At 41.8% G+C, this 25,753-nt stretch overlaps 1 protein-coding gene across 3 annotated transcripts in view; it reads right to left on the bottom strand.

Annotated features, from left to right (window-relative positions):
* The window catches only part of Acoxl (acyl-Coenzyme A oxidase-like), a 287,456-nt gene that overhangs the window by 116,264 nt on the left and 145,439 nt on the right, over positions 1 to 25,753 (bottom strand). The gene's annotated exons all lie outside the window — the stretch shown is intronic.

The following is a 25,753-nucleotide window of genomic DNA, read 5'->3' as shown; positions in this document are numbered from 1 at the left end:
TTCCCTTAAAATTAAAAGCACAGATCATTGAAGAGGAAAAAAGTAACAATGTATCTCTTACTCAGAATAATTTCAATATATCACATTATATCATATTATCAATATATCACATTAGCTTTGAGGTCACACATACAATTTTGGGTATTGTCTTCATTGTTGATAAAACATTGACAAATGGTTATTTCATTTTTAACCAAAAGATTTCAACTAATCACACCAATATGCTTTGTTTTCAAACTCTTCAGAATTCTACTAGTGGCTTACTCCTGCAAGAGAACAATGCCTCCCTCCACCCTGAACCACCCCCCCCCCCAAACGCTGAAGAGTACTGGAAGGCAGGTTAAAAATTCTACATTGACCAACTGCTCTGCTCTGTCAACTCACACTTTCTAGCTTCCTCCTCCTGTCTTTCCCTGCCTCCTTCCTTCTCTTCCTTTCCCTCCTCTCCTCCCTTCCCTTCCTCCTCTTCCTCCACTTCCTCTTCCTCTTTTTCACTTCTTAAAATCCTATTTCTAAGGTAGCAATTCACAGTTACCTAAGTGCTGTCAGTCTCCTCCCATAAAGAACTGGCCCTGGAGCACGTAGGTTCAGGTCCAGGCCAACGTGAGTGGAGTGTGGCATATCTCTGGCCTGGGAACTTTTCTCCTGCCAAGGCCTCTCTGCCGCTCCTCTGTCCTGCTTCCCTTTTTCATCTGGTTTGTTTCCTTTCTCACATTTCTCATTTCCTCTTTTTTTTTTTTTTTAAATTTCAGATTTCTGGCTTATCTGGATTCCCCCTTATTTATCTTACATCCTCACTTCCCCTTTCCCATCCTCCATACTGGCCATACCCACCGTACAGGATAACCCCCTTTCTCATTTCTCAGTTCTCACTTCCCTTTTCCCATGGCTCACACCTGGCTTCCTTGCCTCCCCCATAGCTTTAACATTTCTCACTTCCCGTCTCCCACCCACCGCACCCGCCCTAAGCGATGTACCAAATTTCCCCTCAGTTCTCACTTCCCTTTTCCCACCCGCTGTACCCTGAGTGTCCGCTGTACCGGATCACCCCTCTCTCAGTTCTCACTTCTCACTTCCCTTTTCCCACCCGCTGTACCCTCTGTATCCGCTGTACTCTGAGTGTCCACTGTACCGGATCTCCCCCTCTCTCAGTTCTCACTTCCCTTTTCCCATGGCTCACACCCAGATTTCTCTTCACCCTCAGACGCTTTACATTTCTCACTTCCTTTTTTGTATAAGTCAAAATTCCCACTTGTCTGGGTTCCCCTATCTGTTCATTTACTTTACAACGCCCCAGCACACACACACTCTTGTATCGTTTCCTCTTCCCCTTTATTTCAAGAGTCTTGTTTCCTGTTTTTCTCCTTTTCTCACCTCTCTTATTTGATTCCTCCCTTTCCTTTCTTACTTCCTTTTTTTTTCTTTTTTTTAATTTCAATTTCCTTCCTTTTAAAATTTGTTTGGTGTGTGTGTGTGTGTGTGTGTGTGTGTGTGTGTGTGTATACACCACAGCAGGTGTCCACAGAAGCCAGAAGAGACTAGATCCCATGGAGCTGGAGTTGCAGGCAGCTGTGAGGCACCCAACATGGGTGCTGAGAACCGGAGCTGTACCCTCTTCAAGAACAATGTGCTGAACAGTGAGCCACCACCCCAGCCCTAAAAACATTAACCAAACCAAACAACTCCCTACCCTCAGTGGGACTTCATTCTTTCTTTCTTAAAAATGCATTTACTTTTATTTTATGTATATGACTGCTTAGCCTGAATGTCCCCATGTGCACCATATGCATGCCTGGTACCAAGGGAAGCCAGAAGAGGGCATTGGATCCCCTTGAACTGGAGTTACAGGCAGTTATAAGCCACCATGTGAGTTCTGGGAACCAAATTCCAGTCCTCTACAAGAGCAGCAAATGCTCTTAACCACTGTGCCATCCCTCCAGTCCTTTAAACACACTTCTAAAATTGGCAGATAGCATATGATTTTATCATGTACAACTTATTCTTAAGTATATACACACAGAGATACAACAATGCTAATTAACAAACACACCACCTCACGTGGTTATTACTCCCATGGTAAAACCATATAACACCCACACTCTTTACATTTTTGAAGAATACAATGTATCATTATTAACTAATCTCTTAAAAATTCACTTCCTTTTTCTAGCTCTAATTCTATACCTTTAACCAATGTTGTGGTTCAGTACGTCAGCAGGCTCTTGGTCTGTGGGTTTGGCTGGGGAGAGGGGGCCTTCTACAAGGATTTCAGTGTTACAGCTCTTTTAGACAGAATTTATTGAAATGGCTTGCACATATATTTTACTTGGGGTGAATAAGGGCTATATAAACCTTGGAGAGTGGGAAGGGATTTTCAGGGTGAGTATGCATTTCCTGAGGGTTAAGGTACTAGGAACCTCTCTGTGGTGTTTTGAATATGCTTGATCCAGGAATTGGCACTATTTGGAGGTGTGGCCTTGTTGGAGGAAGTGTGTCACTGGGTGTGGGCTTTAAGATCCTCATCTTAGGAGCTAGAGAAAGTACCCAAGGAGCTGAAGGGGTCTGCAACCCTATAGGTGGAAGAACAATATGAACTAACCAGTACCCCCTGTTTTCCTTAATGACTGCACTCATTTATTTACTTTCCTAGCAACAACATACAGAGGTCCCTCCCTTCCCACATTCTAACCAACACTTGTTATCTTCCAGCATTTTCCATAATAGTCATTCTTCAAAGCCCACTCCCAGTGACCACTTCACCTCCTAAACTTTAGGACATAATGGCTCTATAATCTTCCTAAACAGTGCCACTAACTGGGACCAAGTGTTCTCATATAGAAGCCTATGGGGGGCATTTATTGTTTAGACAACAGCATCTAGCTGTCAGCTTGTTGCAGTGATTCTGCTGTTCCTGCCTCCTGGGCCCAGGAATTATAGGTGGCCAGAGCAACTGCCTGGCTTTCAAAGGAGTTCTGAAGATGCCAACTCCAGTCTTCTTGCTGGAGTGCCAAGTGACTCATCCACTGAGCCATCTTCCAGTCCTCATTTGCTATGTTTAATTAGGGTTCTTATTTATTTATTGCTATTCAGCTAAGCATTGGCCATCTTTTCTCTTTGTGAAAATGTAATTCTTTGTAGTGGCTATTCCTGTTTGTCAACTTGACTATATTTGGAATGAATTACAATCCAGAATTGGAAGGCTCACCAGTGACTGTTATCTGGAGGCTTGGAGATAGAAGTTTCTGATCTGGATCTTGGTATGGAGATCTTGAGGCATAGTGGCTATGGATTCCAGAAGATTAAATCTCCGAGTTCAAGGTCTTCTGGGATTAAAGGTGTGGTGGAACACACCTTTAATCTGGGCTACACCTTCTGCTGGAGACAATATAAGGACATTGGAAGAAGGGGGTCTTGCTCTTGCTCCTTCGCCTGCTTGCTGTGTGAGACTGAGTAACTGCTATATCCTTGGACTTCCATTCACAGCTATGACTGAACCATTGTTGGGAATTGGGCTGCCGACTGTAAGTCATCAATAAATTCCTTTACTATATAGAGACTATCCATAAGTTCTGTGACTCTAGAGAACCCTGACTAATACATTCTTAAATATTTTCTCCATTCCACAGGTTATCTCTCTGTTGTTTCCTCTACCACACAGACATTCCCTAATTTGACATGATCAATTTGGCCTGCATTTGGTTGGGAGTGTCCTGAAACATTCTTGCTTAGGTAAATAACTTGTATTTTCTTCTATATGGTTTTATTGTTTGAGGGTCTCACTTTTAAGCTCTCTATCAATTTTGACCTAGGTTTTGTGTATAGTTAAAGATGAGGAACTAATTCAAGTGTGTGTGTGTGTGTGTGTGTGTGTGTGTGTGTGTGTGTGTGTGTGTCTAGTTTCTCTTGGCTGAGGAAGCTGCCCTCACTTCCATGGGTCCTTCATACATTTGTCACAAATCATTTAGCTGTAAGCACCTAAGTCTATTTCTGGGCTCTCCACTCCGCTCTGTTGTCTCTGTCTGGTTTGATGTGAGAACCTTGCTGTTTGGTTACTATGGATCTGGAGTCATATAGTGGGGCTCACTGAGCTGTTAGTAACTTTGATTAAGGTTGCTTTGATTATTCAGGTTTTTTTTCTAGGCCATACGAATGTGTTGTGTTCATTGCATTTCTACGAAGAACAGGATTAAAATTTGGGCCTCACACTCTGGGTCCTGTGGACATTTTAACAATATTAATGATATTAATTATTCCAATTCAAGAGCATGAGCTTCATTTCCAGCTTTCTGTCTTCTTCAATTGCTTTTTACCAATGTTCTGCTGTTTTGTTTTGTTGTAGAGGTTTTTTTTTACCACTTTAGTTAAATGTATTCCTAGTCATTTTTGGTAGCTATTATATTTGAGATTGCTTTCTTTATTTTTCAGATAGCTTTGCATCAATATGTAGAAATGCTACTAATTTTGTGTGTTGATTTTATGTCCTGGGGCTCTATTAAATTCATTTGCAACTCTGTGAAATATTTATTGAGTATTCCATTAAAGGTTTTTGTTTTTAACCATAAGCCTGTCATCAGCAACCAGGATCAGCTTAACTTCCTTCTTTCCGAGCTTTTTCTGGTTTAATTGTTCAAGTTAAGACTTCTATGCTATGCTGACTACAAATAGTAAGAACAGGGTGCCTTCTTTTATTCCAGATCATAGAGGAAAATCTTTCTAACTCTCCCCTTTACAGTTGTTAACTACGAGTCTGACACGTTGACTTCATTGAGTAGAAGTAATTTTCCTTCTATGCCTAAATTTGTTGATTTTTTGATCTTGAAGGGATGATGAATTTTGACAAGCACTGTCTCCTCTGCATTGATGACAATGACCTGTGCTGTTTCTGTGTATTCTGGTGATGTGATATCACACTTATTGATTGGCATCCACCCAACTAGCCTTGCATCCTTGTAATGATGAAATGAATATCACTTGGTCATCGTGTATGATCTTTTGATGTACTCTTTGCTTCAGTTTATTCTATAGAGGATATTTTTTCATCTATAGATGTATCATGCATACCCATGTGTCCACACACACACACACACACACACACACACACATATCATGAATACATATTGGTGTTTGTAATTTATATCTATACATCAATAACATGATTGTGAATCAATCTTTTGGTTTCTGAGGGATTCCTACTCTTACAGCACCTTAGGGCTTTATTGTAGAGCAAAATTTTTCTTCCTTCTATTTGGGTATCCCAAGTGGGGCATTTGTTTCTCTATTCCTGGTGGGGTTTATGGGGGAATGGGAAAGAAAAAGGGAGTAGGGGAAAGAAAAAGTCATCCTCCAAAAGTAAGTAAAATTTTCCATTAGCTGACTTCACTCTTAATAAAACAACAGCGAATGAAGGGAAGAAATGTGGACTAAACGCACGCCCCAGAAGCCTCAGTGGGTAACGCAGCCCAGAATCTCATCTGTGAGAAGTGGGAACACGTTGGGTGGATGTGCTACTCTCTCTCGGCCCTCTGGGTTACATCGAGCAGCTCAGCAGCTAATTGCGAATGCCACTGGGGTTATGTCCCATTTCATAGAGAGCCTATGAAACAGGTTTTATGATTCAAGCTCTGCATTTTGAAAGTTTAATATTTTCCTGCTGTTCTCAACATCTCTGAATTTTTTTTACTGGATGATTACATTTAATAAATGTATCAGAACAAATTAGAAACAGGCTTTTGTCCCTCTTTTTAAACAAACAGGGTAAATTTTGTTAATTTAAAGAAGAAACAGATGCAATCAATCTTAACTTACTCATTAAGAGAGGGCCAATGAAACACACAGAGGAATAGAGCTTCTCGGCCAGGGGAGCTAGCTGTCTTAGAACTGTGTTAATATTGTTTCTGCATGCCTCCATCATTCACTCCTAGGCAAGAGGAAAGAGTGTGGAGATTGACCATAACTCTTCTGGAGACAGCCACATCTGGGCTGAGTCTTCTGAATCCAGAGTTGGTCTCACAGAGTTAATGATGAGCTGGCCCACTGAGCTGGCTCTGCCCTCCATGTGTTGAGCCCTCTTGTTAAGGAATTGCATTCTCAGAACTTAGGAACTGGCAAGGGCCAGAGGATATTCCTTCTTGAATTCTGTCCCCAAATGCCTGCCTTGTGTTGTGGATACCAGGCTGTCTATAATGAATCAGACTTTGTCCTGCCCTCAAGAAAGACAGAAATCAATGGATAGACTAGTAAAATAAAATTGATCATTAAAAATCTGTGGTAATGGGACTGGGGCAACAGATAGCCCAGTAAAGTGATGGTTGTGCATGTGCTGGGACCCAGGTTAGATCCCCAGAACCCATGGAAACAAATAAAATAGCAGGGTGTGTTTGTAATCCCCCCACTGGGGAAGCAGAGACAGGTGGATCCTTGTCCTACTTGGCAAATGCCAGGCAAGTGAGAGATGCTATGTTAATAAGACAAAGGTGGACAGTGCCAGAGGAACAACACCCAAGGTTGTTCTCTGGCCTCCATCATATACATAGGCACATGCAGACAGATAGACACACACACACACACACACACACACACACACACACACCCTGCAAGCATAGAAGATCTGGTGTAAGTCAGGGACAGTAAGAGAAAGCTGAGCAGGTGACATGTGCCTAGAGTCTTAACTACTCAAAAGAGAGAAGCAGGAGGATGACTTGAGCCTAGAACTCAAAGTATATAAGCTAACTCCAATATTTCAATAGACAAATTGTCCTCTAAAACAGTCTCCCTGCTCCCCTGCTCCTCTGCACCCTGAGACTACCAGTGTGCAATGGCCAATCGTGGATAGGGGACCCTCAAAGGAACACATTCAAATTTGTATCAAAGTGAGAGTCAGTGTGACTTCCCAGTGGACTGGTCTCAATGGTCGTGGGACATAGGGAATCTAGAGATGTGAAAAATCTGGCATGGAAATAGTTCTTACCTCGGCAAAGGATTTAAAACTCCACAAAGAAGTGCAATCTAAGTGGACAGAGAAAAGGAAGACTCTAAGCAACCTCAAGAGGTTAGACAGAAGGAGACTGGCAGAGGAGATATCAGGACAGAGAGAAGCTGGCTGCTCAGCACAGAATACAGAGGGAAAGGGACACTCGTGAAAAGGAACTCTACTATCAAGAATGCTACTACGGTCTAGAGTTGGTAAGTGCCCTTTGAACTGAGTCACTGGGAATACATGGTGACTTAAGAAAAACAAGCCAGAGGAGAGAAAGGCAGATTTGCTCAGGATATTCATCTCTGCCAATACAGCAGCACAGATACGGTTGTCAAAATTGTTCTAGTAGGAATTATCACAAATATGCTAGAGAAATGTCTTTAAAACGGACAAATCAGGCTGTCAGCAATACTCAAAGATAAACAAAGGTCAGACCTCACTTCAGAGAGGGCAGCCAGTGCTAGGCCAGGCAACAGGTTCAAAAGAGTCAACTGGAATGAGCTAGCCTTCTGAAGACCACCACGAATGATGATAAACTACCCTCTCCATCCATGCCCACCCAAGACGATGGGGGATTTGTGAGCTGCACTCCAGCAGTGGGTGGATTAGAGTATGTTCTCTGAAATTCCAAACCATAGCTCTAGGGCCTGAACCGTACCCCTACCTTAGAGCACATTAGGGACGAAGGGAGCTACTATCTACAAATCAAAGTTTAATTCACCAGGAAGATAAGGTAACCCTAACTGTGTGATCATCTAATAACATAACTTCAGTGTGATCAGAATCTGAAGTTAACACAGTTATAGACGCCATTAGCCAAAAATCTTGGGCTTGATCACTTAGGAGACTGCACCAGATAATAGCATCCATGCCTTTGAGGTGGATCCTGAAACTGACCACACGCAATGCCACAGTGTAGGTCATGACATAGTTTTGAAAGTCTGTGCTATACTGGCTGTGTTCTCTTACTGTGGAGGAATTAAACCGAAAAAAAAAAGAATAAAGAATATTCATTCTTATTATATCAACAAGAAGAGTAACTGAGACAATGACGGCTTATGCAATGGTTAGTCCTAATCTGAATGGTCTGGATTTGAACCTGAGACCCATCTACTCAGCTGTTCCGTGGTGTTGAGAAAATTAATGAAATGCCCAGTGCCCCATGTTTCACATACCCAATACGGGGGTCATACTAGCTCTACCTTGTATGGCTGTTGTCAGCACTAATGTAAGTAATGCCAAGTGCAAATATGATGGCTCATAACACAAATTAAAAATTTAATAACAGTCAAACATTTCTTACCATCTTTAAGTATCAGCCATCAGGAAATTAAAAAACACTTGAGAAACATATGGGTCAGTAAGCCATAGTGGAAGTTAAAATATACTTCAAATTAATAAAGTTTTCTACATTAAATCACAACTAATAATGTCAAAGCAGTATTTCAGAAGGGGAGTTGTAGCATTAAATGTTTATAATAAGAGAGACATTAAGGAAATTAATAACCCTTAAAATAAGACACTGGAAGAGGGCTGGGAAAGCAGCTCAATGGGTGATGGGAACCAGGATTTGGATCCCAGAGCCACAATGCATGCATACCCGCTAAGCTATAACCCAAATCCTGGGTTACAGGTGAGCCGAAATGCTTTTATGTGGGTTCTTGGAATCCTGAAGAGACAGGGAAGCCCCACACAAACTGCCTAGCCAGACTAGCTGAAACAGCCCTGTTAGTCTTGGGCCTCCACATGCATGTACACATGTGTGCACACCATACACATACATATGCAAAAAACCTTAACTACAAAAAGTTTTCAGAAGATACTGTAAGTAGGAAAATAAACTCCAGAAGATGGAAAGAAATACAATAATAAAAATCTACAGACCAGGAAAACCAGATGCACTGAAGAGAACAGAGAGATTATCACCTAAATAATAAATGCAAGATAAGTTCAGAGGGTAAGAAAAACAAATGTCTGCAGGAATGACAGAGGAGTCGTAATTACAAATACATCAGGATTTAAAAGGAGAATGGGAGTTGTGAATGCTCTGCCAGCAAAAATGTGAAACTGAAAAGAAATGGAAAAATTAGAGTAAAACAGAAATTATCAAAACAGACTTCCAAAAAGAAAATAGCTTATAGCCACTGAAGAAACAAAGCTGTGTTCTCATGTGTTCTTAGAAAGAACCCACAAGGCACAAATTCCGCAGACAGTCCCACAACACCCAGAGGAAGCTCCACTCCCAGGCGCTCTAACATGCCCAGGATCACAGGATCACATGATCCCCGGAGCTTGGTCACACCAGGATCTCAGGGTCCCAGAGGCAGCTTGACTCCCAGGAACTCTGACACACCCAGGATCTCAGGATCACAGAGACAACTGGACTCTGAGGAGTTCTAACACAAGGATTACAAGAAGGACAGGCTCCAGTAAGATATAGCCAAGGCAGGTAGCACTAGAGATAACCAGATGGCGGAAGATAAGTGTAAGAACATAAGCAACAGAAATCAAGGTTACTTGGCATCATCAAAACCCAATTCTCCCACCATAGCAAATCCTGGATACACCATCACACTGGAAAATCAAGACTTGGGTCTAAAAATCACTTCTCATGGCAACGATAGAAGACTTTAAGAAGGACATAAATAACTCCCTTAAAGAAATACAAAAGAACAGAGGTAAACAGGGGGCAGCCCCTACAGAGGAAACACAAAAATCCCTTAAAGAATTACAGGAAAACACAATCAAACAGGTAAAGGAAACAAGCAAAACCATCCAAGATCTAAAGATGGAAATAGAAATAATAAATCACAAAGGGAAACAACCCTGGAGTTAGAAAATCTAGGAAAGAGATCAGGAGTCATAGATGCAAGCATCACCAACAGAATATAAGAGATAGAAGAGAGAATTTCAGGGGCAGAAGATATCATAGAAAACATTGACACAATAGTCAAACAAAATACAAAGGCAAAAAGCACCTAACCCAAAACACCCAGGAAATCCAGGACACAATGAGAAGACCAAACCTAAGGATAATAGGTATAGAAGAGAGTGAAGATTCCCAACTTAAAGGGCCAGTAAATGTCTTCAACTAAACTATAGAAGAAAAGAAAGAGATGCCCATGAACATACAAGAAGCCTACAGAACATCAAATAGACTTGACCAGAAAAGAAATTCCTCCTGTCACTAATAATCAAAACACCAAATGCACTAAACAAAGAAAGAAGATTAAAAGCAGTCAGGGGAAAAGGTCAAGTAACATATAAAGGCAGACCTATCAGAATTACACCAGACTTCTCACCAGAGACTATGAAAGCCAGGAGATCCTAGACAGATGTCATACAGACCCTAAGAGAACATAAATGCCAGCCCAGACTACTATATCCAGCAAAACTCTCAATTACCATAGAAGGAGAAAACAAGATATTCCATGACAAACAAAATTTACACAATCTCTTCCCACAAATCCAGCCCTATAAATGATAATAGATGGAAAAAACCAACACAAGAAGGGAAACTACACCTCAGAAAAAGCAAGAAAGTAATCTTTCAACAAACCCAAAAGAAGATAGCCACACAAACATAATTCTACCTCTAACAACAAAAATAACAGGAAGGAACAATCACTTTTCCTTAATGTCTCTTAACATCAATGGGCTCAATTCCCCCAAAAAGATATAGACTAATAGACTGTTTATGTAAACAGGATGCAGCATTTTGCTGCATACAGGAAATGCACCTCAGTGACAAAGATAGACACTACCTCAGAGTAAAAAGTTGGAAAACAATTTTCCAAGCAAAAGGTCCCAAGAAACAAGCTGGAGTAGCCATTCTAATATTGAATAAAATTGACTTTCAACCAAAAGTTATCAAAAAGAATAAGGGAGGACACTTCATACTGGTCAAAGGAAAAATCTACCAAGATGAATTCTCAATTCTGAACACCTATGCTCCAAATGCAAGGGCACACACATTCATAAAAGCAACTTTATAAAAGCTCAAAGCACACATTGCACCCCACACAATAATAGTGGAAGACTTCAACACCCCACTCTCAACAATGGACAGTTCATGGAAACAGAAATTAATAGATACACAGTGAAACTAACAGAAGTTATGAACCACATGGATCTAACAGATATTTATAGAACATTTTATCCTAAAGCAAAAGAATATACCTTCTTCTCCGTACCTCAAAGTACCTTCTCCAAAACCGACCACGTAATCACAAAACAGGCCTCAACAAATACAAGAAGATTGAAATAATCCCATGCACCCTAACCGACCACCACAGACTAAGGCTGGTCTTCAATAACAACAAAAACAATGGAAAACACATATACATGGAAGCTGAACAATGCTCTACTCAATGATAACTTGGTCAAGGAAGAAATAAAGAAAGAAATTACAGACTTTAGAATTTAATGAAAATGAAGATACATCATACCAAACCTTATGGGACACAACGAAAGCAGTGGTAAGAGGAAAACTCATAGCTCTAAGTGCCTTCAAAAAGAAACTGGAGAGAGCTTACACTAGCAACTTGACAGCACACCTGAAAGCTCTAGAACAAAAAGAAGCAAATACACTCAAGAGGAGTAGTCGGCAGGAAGTAATCAAACTCAGGGTTCAAACCAACCAAATAAAAACAAAAAGAACGACAGAAAGAATCAACAAAACCAGGAGCTGGTTCTTTGAGAAAATCAACAAAATAGATAAGCCCTTAGCCAGACTTACCAGAGGGTACAGAGACAGTATCCAAATTAATAAAATCAGAAATGAGAATGAAGACATAACAATGGAAGCTGTGGAGATTAAAACAGTCATCAGCTCCTATTACAAAAGCTTAGCGTCAACAAAATTGGAAAATCTGGATGAAATGGACAATTTTCTAGACACATAACAGGTGCCAAAGTTAAAACAGGATCAGATAAACCATCTAAACAGTCCCATAACCCCCAAAGAAATAGAAGCAGTCCTTTATAATCTTGCAACCAAAAAAAAGCCCAGGACCAGATGAGTTTAGTGGAGAACTCTATCAGACCTTCAAAGAAGACCTAATACCAATAATCTTTAAACTATTCTACAAAATAGAAACCGAAGGAACACTACCTAATTTATTCTATGAGGCCACAATTACACTTATACCTAAATCACACAAAGACCAAACAAAGAAAGAGAACTTCAGACCACTCTCTCTTATGAACATTGATGCAAAAATACTCAATAAAATTCTTGCCAACCAAATCCAAGAACATCAAAATGATCATTCACCATGATCAAGTAGGCTTCATCTCACGTATGCAGGGGTGGTTCAATATACAGAAATCCCTCAATGTAATCCACCACATAAACAAACTCAAAGGAAAAAAACCACATGATCATTTCATTAGATGCTGAAAAAGCATATGACAAAATTCAGCATCCCTTCAGGTTAAAAGTCTTGGAAAGATCAGGAATTCAAGGCCCATAGCTAACATAGTACAAGCAATGTACAGCAAACTAGCAGTCAACATCAAACTAAATGGAGAGAAACTTGACGCAATCCCACTAAAATCAGGGACTAGACAAAGATGCCCACTCTCTCCCTATCTATTCAATATAGTACTTGAAGTTCTAGTTAGAGCAATTAGACAACAAAAGGAGGTCAAAGTGATACAAATTGGAAAGGAAGAAGTCAAAGTATCACTATTTGTAGATGATATGATTTTATACTTAAGTGACCCCAAAAATTCCACCAGAGAACTCCTAAAGCTGATAACTTCAGCAAAGTGGCTGGATATAAAATTAACTCAAAAAAAAAAAATCAGTAGCCTTCCTCTACTCAAAGGATAAACAGTCTAAGAAAGAAATTAGGGAAAGGATACCCTTCAAAATAGTCACAAATAATATTACATACTTTGGTGTGACTCTAACCAAGCAAGTGAAAGATCTGTATGATAAGAACTTCAAGTCTCTGAAGAAAGAAATGGAAGAAGATCTCAGAAGATGGAAAGATCTCCCATGCTCATGGATTGGCAGGATTAATATAGTAAAAATGGCTATCTTGCCGAAAGTAATCTAAAGATTCAATGCAATCCCCATCAAAATTCCAAGATAATTCTTCATAGAGTTTGAAAGAGCAATTTGCAAATTCATCCTGGAATAACAAAAAATCCAGGATAGAAAAACTATTCTCAACAATAAAAGAACTTCTGGCAGAATCATCATCCTTGACTTCAAGCTGTACTACAGAGCAATCGTAATTAAAAACTGCATGGTATTGGTACAGGTAGATCAATGGAATAGAATTGAAGATCCAGAAATGAACCCACACACCTATGGTCACTTGATATTAAACAAAGGAGCTAAAACCATCCAGTGAAAAAAAGACAGCATTTTTAACAAATGGTTCTGGTTCAACTTTCAGCATGTAGAAAAATGCAAATTGATTCATTCTTTCCTCCTTGTACAAAGCTCAAGTCCAAGTGGATCAAGGAACTCCACATAAAACCAGAGACACTGAAACTAATAGAGGAGAAAGTGGGGAAGAACTTCGAACACATGGGCACAGGGGAAATTTTCCTGAGCAGAACACCAATGGCTTATGCTCTAAGATTAAGAATCAACAAATGGGACCTCATAAAATTATAAAGCTTCTGTAAGGCAAAGGACACTGTCAATAGGACAAAAGGGCAACCAACAGATTGGGAAAAGATCTTTACCAATCCTACATCCAGTAGAGTGCTAATATCCAACATATACAAAGAACTCAAGAAGTTAGACTCCCAAGAATTAAATAACCCTATTAAAAACGGGGTACAGAAAAAACATACAATGCAAAGGATGTCTTCAGCTTTGTGGTACATGCTACTAGGAACACTGTTTTTATGGCTTTTGAAGATGACAGTGCTTTGCTGGTTGATACTATTAAAAAAAACAAAAACAAAACAAAACAAAACAAAAAACAAAAAAAACCAAAAAAACAAAAAACAGCGTACAGAGCTAAACAAAGAATTTTCAACTTAGGAATACCGAATGGCTGAGAAGCACCTAAAGAAATATTCAACATCCTTAGTCATCAGGGAAATGCAAATCAAAACCCTGAGATTTCGCCTCACACCAGTCAGAATGGCTAAAATAAAAAACTCAGGTGACAGCAGATGCTGGAGAGGATGTGGAGAAAGAGGAACACTCCTCCATTGCTGGTGGGATTGCAAGTTGGTACAACTGCTCTGGAAATCATTTTGGTGGTTTCTCAGAAAATTGGGCATAGTAACACCTGCAGACCCAGCTATACCACTCCTGGGCATATACCCAGAAGATGCTCCAACATGTAATAAGGACATATGCTCCACTATGTTCATAGCATCCTTATTTATAATAGACAGAAGCTGGAAAGAACCCAGATGTCCTTCAACAGAGGAATGGATACAAGTAAATGTGGTACATTTACACAATGGAGTACTACTCAGCTATTAAAAATGATAAATTCATGAAATTCTTAGGCAAATGGATGGAACTAGAAAATATCATCCGGATCACAAAAGAACACACATGGTATGCACTCACTGACAAGTGGATGTTAGCCCAAAAGCTCCAAACACCCAAGATACAATTCACTGACCACATGAAGCTCAAGAAGAAGGAAGACCAAAGTGTGGGTGCTTCAATCCTTCTTAGAAGGGGAACAAAGTACTCACAGAAGCAAATATGGAGACAAAGTGTAGAGAAGTAGACTGAAGGAAAGTCCATTCAGAAACTGTCCTACCTGGGGATTCATCCCATATACAGTTACCAAACCCAGACAATATTGTGGATGCCAAGAAGTGCATGCTGAAAGGAGCCTGATATGGCTGTCGCCTGAGAGGCCCTGCCAGAGCCTTATAAATACAGAAGCAGATGCTTGCAGCCAACCATTGGACTGAGTGAGTCCCCAATAGAGGAGTTAGAGAAAGGACTAAAGAAGTTGAAGGGGTTTGCAACCCCATAGGAAGAGCAACAATATCAACCAACCAGACCCCCCAGAGCTCTCAGGGACTAAGCTATCAACCAAGGAGTACACAAGGCTCCAGCTGCATATGTAGCAGATGATGGCCTTGTCAGGAATCAATGGGAGGAGAGGTCCTTGGTCCTATGAAGGCTTGATAGATGCCCCAGTGTAGGGGAATAGAGGGCAGGGAGGTGGGTGTGAGTGGGTGGGTGGAGGAACACCCACATAGAAGCAGGGGGAGGGAGGATGGGATAGAGGGTTTCCAGGAGGGGGGAAAACTTGGAAAGGAGATAACATTTGAAATGTAAATAAAGAAAATATCCAATAGAAATGAAAGGAAGGGAGGAAGGGAGGAAGGGAGGAAGGGAGGAAGGGAGGAAGGGAGGAAGGAAGGAAGGAAGGAAGGAAGGAAGGAAGGAAGGAAGGAAGGAAGGAAGGAAGGAAGGAAGGAAGGAAGGAAGGAAGGAAGGATTGATTTACAATGACCAACCACATGACCCTTAACTGCTGTGCCAGATAGTCAAAGGACAGCTCACTTTACTCAGCTCCATGCAATGTTTTCCAGATAACAGAAGAAAAAGAGCAATGCTCTGAAGTAAATCAGTGAAGGTGATATGATATTTTTGCATGTGTACATATTTGTACACATGCATGTGCACATGTATGTTGGTTCATGTTTTAGGAAAAGGGATGTGTACATGAGTGCCTGTGTGTATGTGTGTGTGTGTGCACATGTGTGCATGTCTGTGTGTGTGTGTGTCCATCCTCTTAGGGAGTTATCTTACAAGAGGAAAAGGAGTGAAAAAGACACTACACAACAGATTCTGAGTCTGGCAAAGTAGCTCAGGTTCCATGCCAGACTCGTCCTTTATCCACCGTGGGTCTGGATGCTCTCCACTCTGTCTGACATTTATAATCAACTTACTTTCTTCCCTAAGAAGTTTGGGCTGAGATTTTTAGAGGCATGTTGCCAATGAAATTAATTATCCTTGGATCACTGTAGCAATTTCTCTTTCCTTTATCAGTGACAAGGGTCAGTTTTACTGCCTGTTACTACACACTCTAATTTGCCTAGCAAGACCGGACCCAGGAACATAAGACTGTCCCAGAGATAACACAGAGACTGTCACATACAGGGATGATATTTCTCCTCAGTGACTTCAACATCACAACAAAATACAAACAGGCTTGTTTTAAAAACATGTAATATACTAAGTAGGAATGAAGTATAAAACACTAATTAATACAAAACCCAGAGGCACAAAGTTCCCTGGCCTCCCTACATACATAATTAGAAAGGCAAAATCCTAAATCAGGGACAGGATCCTTGGGTTTGGAAGGTCTCGTATCTATTTTTAAATTTAAAAACACTCTAGCTTATGTGTCTATTTATCTTGTTCATTTTATCCTACGGAGCCCACCCCTGCATGGAGTCCTCCTCCCTGGGAACTCATATGCCCACATGCAAGGGCCCATCCTAAGAAATTGGCCCCACCTATGAGCCACTCTGCCATTCACATATACACACACATACAAAAACACATACACATACACGTACACAAACACATACATGTATAAAAACACATACATAAACACAAACACATACACAAACATACATATATACAAATATATACATACACACAAACATACATATATACAAACATATACACAAATACATACATGTACACAAACGTACATAAACACATACATATATGTATATACAAACACATATACACAATACACATACACATATACATGCACAAACACATACATGTACACAAATACATACACATGCACAAACATATACATACACACAAACATATACATACACACAAACACAATACATACACTTATACAAACAAATACACATATATATATACATATACAAGTATATGAGACAGGTTCACTGTGTAGCCCAGGATACTAGCCTTGGACTGGTGGATCTTCTTGCCTTTGTTTCTTGAACCAGGATTACACGTGTATATCACCATACCTGTTTGAGGTGACGGTCTTGTTTAGAACGCCTGCCTCCTTTCACTAGATCTGAAGAAATGACATCTTACAGCTTGTTGTTCCAGCCATAGCTAAGTCACAGAATAACAAAGTCCCTGCACCTTAGACAGCCACACAGCCTCAGGTACTTGACCTTTTAGGGGCTTAGAAAACTTAAAGCAGGCAAAACCAGAAACTTGTGGGCCAGTGAGATGGTTCAGCAGATAAAAGACCCTGGTGCAAACTTGATGACCTAAGTTCCAGAGTGAAGGACAGAACTGACCCCAGATCATTGTCCTTGGGCCTCCACACGCATGGTACTTGCGCCTACACTCACATGGTGTGTGGTATGCATATATTATTAGTAACTTCACTTAAACCTTAAAACTTCTTTTGAAAAGCAAGAGTTGTTTGCTCTCATCTTGGAATCATGCTGAAAAATCATCTAAATCATGAGGTGATGTTTATTGTGTTGTTTTTTTAAATAAAATATCAAGACAGGCAAACTCATTACTGTCTGTGTAATTCTCAGAATGGCAGTAGAGAATCTATAATGAGGCCTACTAGGTTTTAATTCAGAGCTCTGGTATAGTGGGACTCTTCAGGAAGAACTTCAATCCTTGGAGAGGGAGTGTCTGACAGATAAGCTTGAGGGCAGAGAGTTGGTCAGTGATCTTGATGAGTTCCAGAAGAGTAGGAAAGATGCCGAGTTGTCAGTGGCTAACAAAGGTGTAAGTGGCGACCATGATAATGTCAACACTTGAACCCTAAACAACCCATCTCTGAACATTTCGTTTCCCCCCATTGAACCCTGAGTAAGGGACTTCTTCCACCTGCCTCCCAGTTGCCTGAATTATGGGCATTTCTAGCATACCCTAACTCTATCAGACACTAACCTTGCAGCAGACCCTAACCCTGTAGCAGACCCTAACTCTACTACAGCAGACACCAACCCTTTAGCAGACCCTAGCCCTTAAACAGACCCTGACCCTATAACAGTAGATCTTAATACTGCAACAGGCTCTAACCCTGCAGCAGACCCCAACCCTAGTATAGCAGACCCTAACTCTGCAGCAGACCCTAGCCCTGCAATAGGCTCTAATCCCGCACACAAATGCAGTTCCAGCCAGCCTGAGTTTGAGAGCCAGAATCCTTCAGCAGCACCCCTCTCAACACATGACCCAGGCACCAGCCAGGATTGTTCTTGGCCCTGTTGCTTCTCCACAATTTGGTCAGGAAGCCAAACAGTCTCTATTATCACAGATCTGAGGCAAGCTGACCTACTTGTCTTGCACAGAAATCTGAAGGATTTAAATAAATGTTATCCTATAGATAATACATCTATAGGACCTGAAAGAATGGGTGACCATCAAGCAATTGTCCCTCCCTGTGCTAGCCTGTTTGCCCACACAAAGCTTGCACTGCTGGGTGACAGGGTGACCTCTGTGTTCCTGGTGAGCTTAGACTTCTTCTCAGGGCTGTCTATATTCTTGGATTTTTAAGCCTATTTTTTTTAACTCTTCAAATTTTTCTGAGGCACTAACAGGTACTACTAGGTGCTCTTAGCCACCTGTATTCAAAGAGCCTCGATCCTCCCTCTGCAGAGGATCTGAAACCTGAGCCAAGTGCCAACACACAAGGCCTGCTCATAGCTGAAACCAACCAGGCTCCTTCAGGAGTGGAGCGGAGCTTACACTCTAGAGCCCAGGCTTCTAGGCATCTCTGGCCTTCCCTGAGATCTGTTCTGTTTATGTCAGGCCTTGGATCTGTTCCAAGGTTAGTTGATGCCAGATAAATGAGGTGGTGTTGAATGTCCCTGAGGAGTTAGCCTTAGGATGAAGTCTACTGAATAAGCAGCAGCCATGGTCCACACTCCCCTCATTTTTTTTTTTTTTTTTTTTTTTTTTTTTTTTTTTTTTTTTAGTTTACAGGCATCGTCTCAGTGTTTTGTTATGCAATCACTGGATGTAATCACTCGGGCTTCATCCAGCTGCACTGTGTCCCCAAACAGCAAACAGCAGCTCCGTGTGAGACATGAAAGGCAGGGTCAAGGCCTGCTTTCTGATAACCTCATCATTATGCTGGATCGCACATCTCCTCTGAGACTTTGGCTTGCTCAGTTTTGTTCTCTTATTTCTTTATTCTGCTTTTCCCTGTGCTGTTCTGTGTGGGATTCTGGAACATGCAAAGGAGAAATGAAACATCGAGGGGCAGAATAAGCAGGCTCCATGCGTGGAGGTAGGTCATAAATCCTGCTGGGGAGACTGGTCTCAAAGACAGCTCAAGCTTAGTACCTTCTGGGGCCAAGACAAAGGTATAAGATGTGGCTATGGGTATGTTTAGAGTTTAGTTACCACCAAGGGCTCTGACCTTGTAAGGAGACAGCAAGACCCATGAGTTGTGTCCAAACTCCAAGCTTGTTTCTGTAGACCCTGAGGCTTTGGACTCAGCTTCCATAGTCCAAAACCTTACCCTGAGGACCCCAACCAGGTGGCTCCCACTTGTGTCCAGTAAGTTGTAATGAAGAACAGAAGAAAGAAAGGGAAAAAGTTGGGGTTCATCTGTTATATCGTTCATAAAAGGGAAAGGAGGGAGAATCAAGCACTATTGTTGCTTGATGGCCATAGAGGAGTAGTTCCAGAACTTATTGCAAGTACCCGGATTTTGGATGTTCAAGTCCTTTATATAAAATGGTACTTAACCTTTGCACATACCCCAAATATGTTAAATTGTTTCCAGGTTGCTTCTCATACCTATTGCTATGTAAATATTTGTTATATGATATAGATTAGGGAGTCATGATAAGAAAAAGAGGAATCCAAACATTTTAGTTGAGGCACAATTATTTTCTGAATATGTCTAATCTGCAGTTGGTTAAAGCCAGGGACAGGATACATGGATGGGTACAGGGGACTGGCTGCATTTACTAGATGCTAGCCCAGATCCTGGGATCTATGAGTTGAGAAATTGATGTCCTCCATGGGAAGAGCCATGTAGAGCCTTGACCATGATGTTCCAAACACAATGGTACCTCTGCCATGACAAGATACCTCTTCCAGATGTCCACAAAGACAGAAATGTAAAACCAAGGCCATTTCCCCACTGCTCTCTTGAATGAAATTATAGAATTCAATCTAGAATTACTCAAACAGGGTAAGTATAGTTACATAGCAACAGTCCTGAGAACTGGGGTGACCCCATTAATCCATAAGGAAAGAATGTGGGTGACAAAGAGAAGCAAGCCAGGGGCTCTGGCCATGTGACCTCCTGGAGGCTGGAGAGTGAAGCTTTCAACAACTGGCTCCCCACAGAGCCAGGTGAAAGACTTTCAACACATCTGAACAAGGCCAGTTTGGTTTTCCACTTACATACCAAGAATAGAGACCTAAATGTAGCATACGAAAAGCAGCTTTGGCCTTGCCAACTCCAGTTGCCACCCTCCCAGACTTAGGAAGAGGCCTGGGGTGAGTAACAACCCACCTTGCCTCCCTCTGAAGGAAACATTGAGAAACTGACTCAAAAGGGCTAATAGAAAAAGAAGGTCTGGTCCAGTGGATGGATTTCCACTGCTATGGTCCACAGACTCCTGGAACCAGGCACAGGCAGGTGAGAGGTTCGCTCAAGTTCATATGATTGCAAAGACACAGATCAGATACAAATTGCTCCCCATTAGGGAGGGAGGGCAGGCTCCGCTATATTGTAGAGTAGAGGGTGAGCCACCACCACCCAATTTGCATATGAACTAAGGTTATAAAGGGGAGAGAGCTTTGCTTCGTTTTTTAAAAAAATTAATTTTATTTTTTATTAGATATTTTTTATTTACATTTCAAATGTTAGTCCCCTTTCCTAGTTTCCCCTCAAAAAACCCCTATGCCTTCCTCCCCTCCCCCTGCTCACCAACCCACCCATTCCTGCTTCCTGGTCCTGGCAGTCCCCTATACTGGGGCATATAACCTTCACAAGACCAAGGGCCTCTCCTCCCATTGATGACCAACTAGGTCATCCTCTGCTATATATGTAGCTAGAGCCATGAGTCCCACCATGTGTTTTCTTTGGTTGGTGGTTTAGTCCCAGGGAGCTCTGGAGATACTGGTTTGTTCATATTGTTGTTCCTCCTATGGGGCTGCAAACCCATTCATCTCCTTGGGTACTTTCTCTAGCTCCTTCATTGGGGACCCTGTGCTCCATCCAATGGATGGCTGTGAGCATCCACTTCTGTATTTGCCAGGCACTGGCAGAGCCCCTCAGGAGACAGCTATATCAGGCTCCTGTCAGCAAGTCTCTTGTTGGCATCCACAATAGTGTCTGGTTTTGGTAGTTGTTTATGGAATGGATCCCCAGGTGGGGCAGTCTCTGGATGGTCATTCCTTCAGTCTCTGCTCTACACTTTGTCTCTGTAACTCCTTCCATGGGTATTTTGTTCCCCCTTCTAAGAAGGATCAAAGTATCCACACGTTGGTCTTCCTTCTTGAGTTTCATGTGTTTTGCGAATTGTATCTTGGGTATTCCCAGCTTCTGGGCTAATATCCACTTATCAGTGAGTGCATATCATGTGAGTTCTTTTGTGATTGGGTTACCTCACTCAGGATGACATCCTTGAGAGCTTGCTTCTAAGCCAGGCTGGGCCACCATTTAGAGCTTAAACTTGGGCAAGTTACTTAACATCTGTGGTTCAGTTTCCTTACGGCATCCCCATCTTTCTGATTACTTTGGTATTGTTCAAAATCACATGCTAGTTATAAATCTTGTCGTATTATTCTGGCAGAGATCTTAGTGTTCATGGTACAAAAATGGGAAATCCCAGATGCTATAAAATCTGGAAAGGTTTTGGGTTTCAAAGTGCTTCAGCATTCATAGTCATGTCTGTGAAAATATTCTCCAATCCAGAAACTCTCCCCAAACTGAAACACTTCTGGTTAAATGTTCCAAACAAGGAAAACTCAGACAGCACCCATCTTTAACTGTTCCCAGTATACTTTCAAGTGCTGTTACACAGCCGTGTGTGAGGATTAAGACCTTTCAGTAGCAGCATTCTTCTCTTCCCTCCAGGCCTTTGTTATGTCATACTTGGTTTCAGCCAAAAGTCTGGGAATGGAACCACGGCACTCAGAGCTTGACCTCAGGCTACAAGGTTATCACTTGTGTTTAAGTAATCTTTGTTAAAAGCACTTAAGCTGGGCAGAGGTGCACACCTGTGATCCCAGCACTCGCTGGGAGGACAGAGACCAGGCAGGGCTGCACAGTGAGACCCTGTTTCCAAAGTTCAGGTGTGTGTACGATTTAAATGCTGAGAAACCACCTCATTTGTTTGTCCTTGCAGTTACTAATTTTATTCTTTTCACTCTGGGATCCTTTTCATTCTCCCCAAGAATTACTCTATTTCCGAGAGCGAAAGCCAGCCAGTGACTAAGTCTTTCAGCTTTCGCAGTTGTGATGATGCATCTTAACTACACCTTTGCTTTGGAAACATAATTTTGTTGGATGCGCAAGTTTAGGTTGCCTTCGTCCCATTCAGATCTTTGAAAATGATTTTCTGCATCCTCTGACTTGCCTTGCTCCCAGTGACAACCCTGCTGTCAGTTTTACAGGTGATTCTTTTATATGGAGCATTTCTTTTTAAAGATGGCAAAAACAATCACTCCCAGTGCCATGTGTCCGCTGAGCGCTGTCCCTCCGATGCTTCTGAGAGAGTCCTCACTCAGCTTTGAGGCACGCCCTTACACTTGGAAGGAGCTAAACCAACACCATCTTCCAGAGATCAGCCTGGAGCCTGTCCCTGTCAGGCCTGCAGACTGCTAACATTCCCTCAGAGAAGGAGGCGGTGAGAAAAGCCACTGGACCCTCCTCCAGATACCCCCGGCCATTTGCAGTTTTGTTCTTACTGGATGTGGCCTGGGGCTGAGCACGAAAGCCTGTAGGTGGGGCTCTTCATATATGTGATCATTATCCATACTGGGCAGAGACTTTTCCCTGTGGTTGTTTGGAGCTATTCATGTTCCCGTCGGTAACCTCATGTTCTATGAGTAATCCCGATAAACTCACTGATCCCCAGGTTGAACTGTGGGAAAATCATACTCAGGCTTGTTGTTAGGACCTTAGGAGGAGTGGCAGATGTGGTCCGTATCCAGGGGAGGAATTTTAGTAACACACACACAGGCATTCAAGAGGTCTTAGTGACTCTTTACAGGACCCTGCTGCAGATCTGAGTTCTTGCTTCGTTCACTCGTCAGTCCTGTGAATTCACATGCTTTGCTCTCCTTGGACTTTCAGCTCCATACTCTGAACACAGGGAGTTCTCTGGGTTCTGCCTTGGTTTCCCCTCCTCAGCCACAGCCTAGAAACACTCTCAAGGCAGTGAACTGGGACAGTTGTAAGGCTTGTGTGGGTCAAAGGTCACAGACTCTTTCTTGCCTGATGTCCAGTGACTTGCAAACAACTCAGTGCACATGTATTGACCTTCTGTTGCTGTTTAGGTCATGAAAGTAAATCTGTTGCCTGTTAGTCAAACACAGCTAGAAAACCCCTAATGATCCTGAGAGTAAAGTCTCTGGGTCTTCTAATGCCACTCCCAGTGCACAGAACCTGCTTCACATCACCTTCTGGACAAGAATATGTGCCCTAGGTTTACCGCCTAACAAAGTAAGTGTGTCCTTACTTCACAATCATCCTTTAGCCATTAGGGTTAGGATGTGCTCACATGAACTTGAACTATGACACTTCCTAATAGCATGGGCAACGAAATAAGAGACTTGGGAAACTCTTTCTTTGTATGAAGGCCATGCGTCCTAGGCTTTGCACACAAAAAGTGAGCAACAATGTTGCAAAGGTGCAGCTAGTCAGAGAAACGAGAACCTGGAAGCAAAGGCTTAGAGATGACGTAATTTCCAAGTTCCACTTCCAGCCTGCATTTATCAACTTCATTGAGAGGGTTCTTAGAGAAGTAAAATATTACTCTTCGAAGATGTAGGCTGTCACCACCCTCCCCAAAAAGCAAGAACTAATAAAACACTATAAAAACAACCAGTTTATGACTCTCTCAATAATTCCTAACACAGAGTGCTTACTTAGTTAAGTGAGCCATTGGGGGCTAAGGAAATATCCCTTTGTAGACAAAAGGAGTCTGAGGATCTCAAGGCTCCTGCAGGGATACTCAAAAGCAGCAGTGGCAGCCGGATGCTTCATTCAGGCAGGTAGGGGGGAAATGGTTACTATGTTGTATTGGCTCTCAAAAGATAATTGGGGTCCCCATTCTTCCTGAACTTCAAATACAAAATCTTAAGTACCAAGGGGGTGAAATTAGAAACCTTCCAGTCACTGAAGGCATCCCACAGCCTGGACTAGACAATGTATCCTCCAACACTGCAGCTTCCTGGACTCTGTGTTGAAACCCCAGCTACCTAGAGTAAGACTCTGGGATTTGACCAGTGAGCCTGGCTATGCTCTGCAAACAGCAAGCTGTGACACACCAGCAGGTCCTGAAGTCCAGGTAATGCATGGTGGTCTGCTTTTCTTAAAATGAAAGGAAATTACCAGAACACATCAGGATGGGAAGGCCAGTGTTATTACATGAAAATTTCTATTTTTTTTCCACTTTTCATGTATGTATATATGTATGGAATTTCTGGATTATAATGAAAATTCTATTGTGTGTGTGTGGGGGGGGGTCATGATCAAGAGAACTTGAAAGCCACTGGTCTAGAAACTATTAGGCCTTGGTTTTGATTGCTGATAGAAGAAGAAATATGTATAACCTTTGTTCACAGTGTCAGTATTATTTAAATATGTATTCCCCCAAAAGCAGAATATGCACACAAATTAGCACCAAAGTTAGGTATTAGAATATTTTTATAATAGATTGTTATATAACTGAAGGTTGGCATTTTAGTTAGTATTTCCATTGCTGCGAAGGGACCAACATGACCAAGACAACTCTGATAATGGACAACATTTACTTGGGGCTGGCTTACAGTTTCAGAGGTTCAGTCCATTTTCACCATGGCAGGAATCAGGCAAACATGGTGCTGGAGCAAGAGCTGAGAATTCTGCATCTGGATCTGAAGGCCCCGAGGAGAAGACTAGCTCTTCTACATGGGGCAGAGCTTGAGCTGTAGGAGCCCTCAAAGCCCGCCTCCACAGTGACATACTTCCTCTGACATGGACACACCTCCTAATAGTAGCACTTCCCATGGGCCAAACATCTTCAAACCACCATAGTTGGTTAGTTAAATTATGTTACACATACATCATAAATGTTACCAGACACTAACACTGCTGCATACGTGAAATCTGAAGTATTGTCCTTACTGCCTCAGGGGCAAGAACTTATAAAACTTTAAACACACCAGTGCATAGAAAGAATGTGGCTTAGAAACGTGTCATTGCTTAGAAGCACAGGTGTAGCATCTATTTCCTTCCTTCTCTGTGCTTTTCTTATTTTCAAAAAACATCTACAGTGGGTATATACAGAAAGGATGCATTGCTTTTGCAATTGGGAAAAGAAACATAATGCATGTGGTTTTAAAATTGCTTCACTGAAGGGGGTGGGGATCCATCCCATATACAGTCACCAAACCCATACCCCTATAGTGGATACCAACAAGTGCTTGCTGTCAGGAGCCTGATATAGCTGTCTCCTGAGAGGCTCCACCAGTGCCTGACAAATATAGAGATGGATGCTCTCAGCCAACCATTGGATTGAGCACAGGGTCCCCAATGGTGGAGCTAGAGAAAGGAACCAAGGAGCTGAAGGGGTTTTCCCCATAGGAAGAACAACAATATGAACCAATCAGATTCCCCCAGAGCTCCCAGGGAC

Source organism: Mus musculus, chromosome 2, assembly GCF_000001635.26.
Source record: "Mus musculus strain C57BL/6J chromosome 2, GRCm38.p6 C57BL/6J".
NCBI lineage: Eukaryota > Metazoa > Chordata > Mammalia > Rodentia > Muridae > Mus > Mus musculus.
The sequence above is the reverse complement of the archived record's forward strand: the minus strand, read 5'-3'. Positions and strand labels throughout refer to the sequence as shown.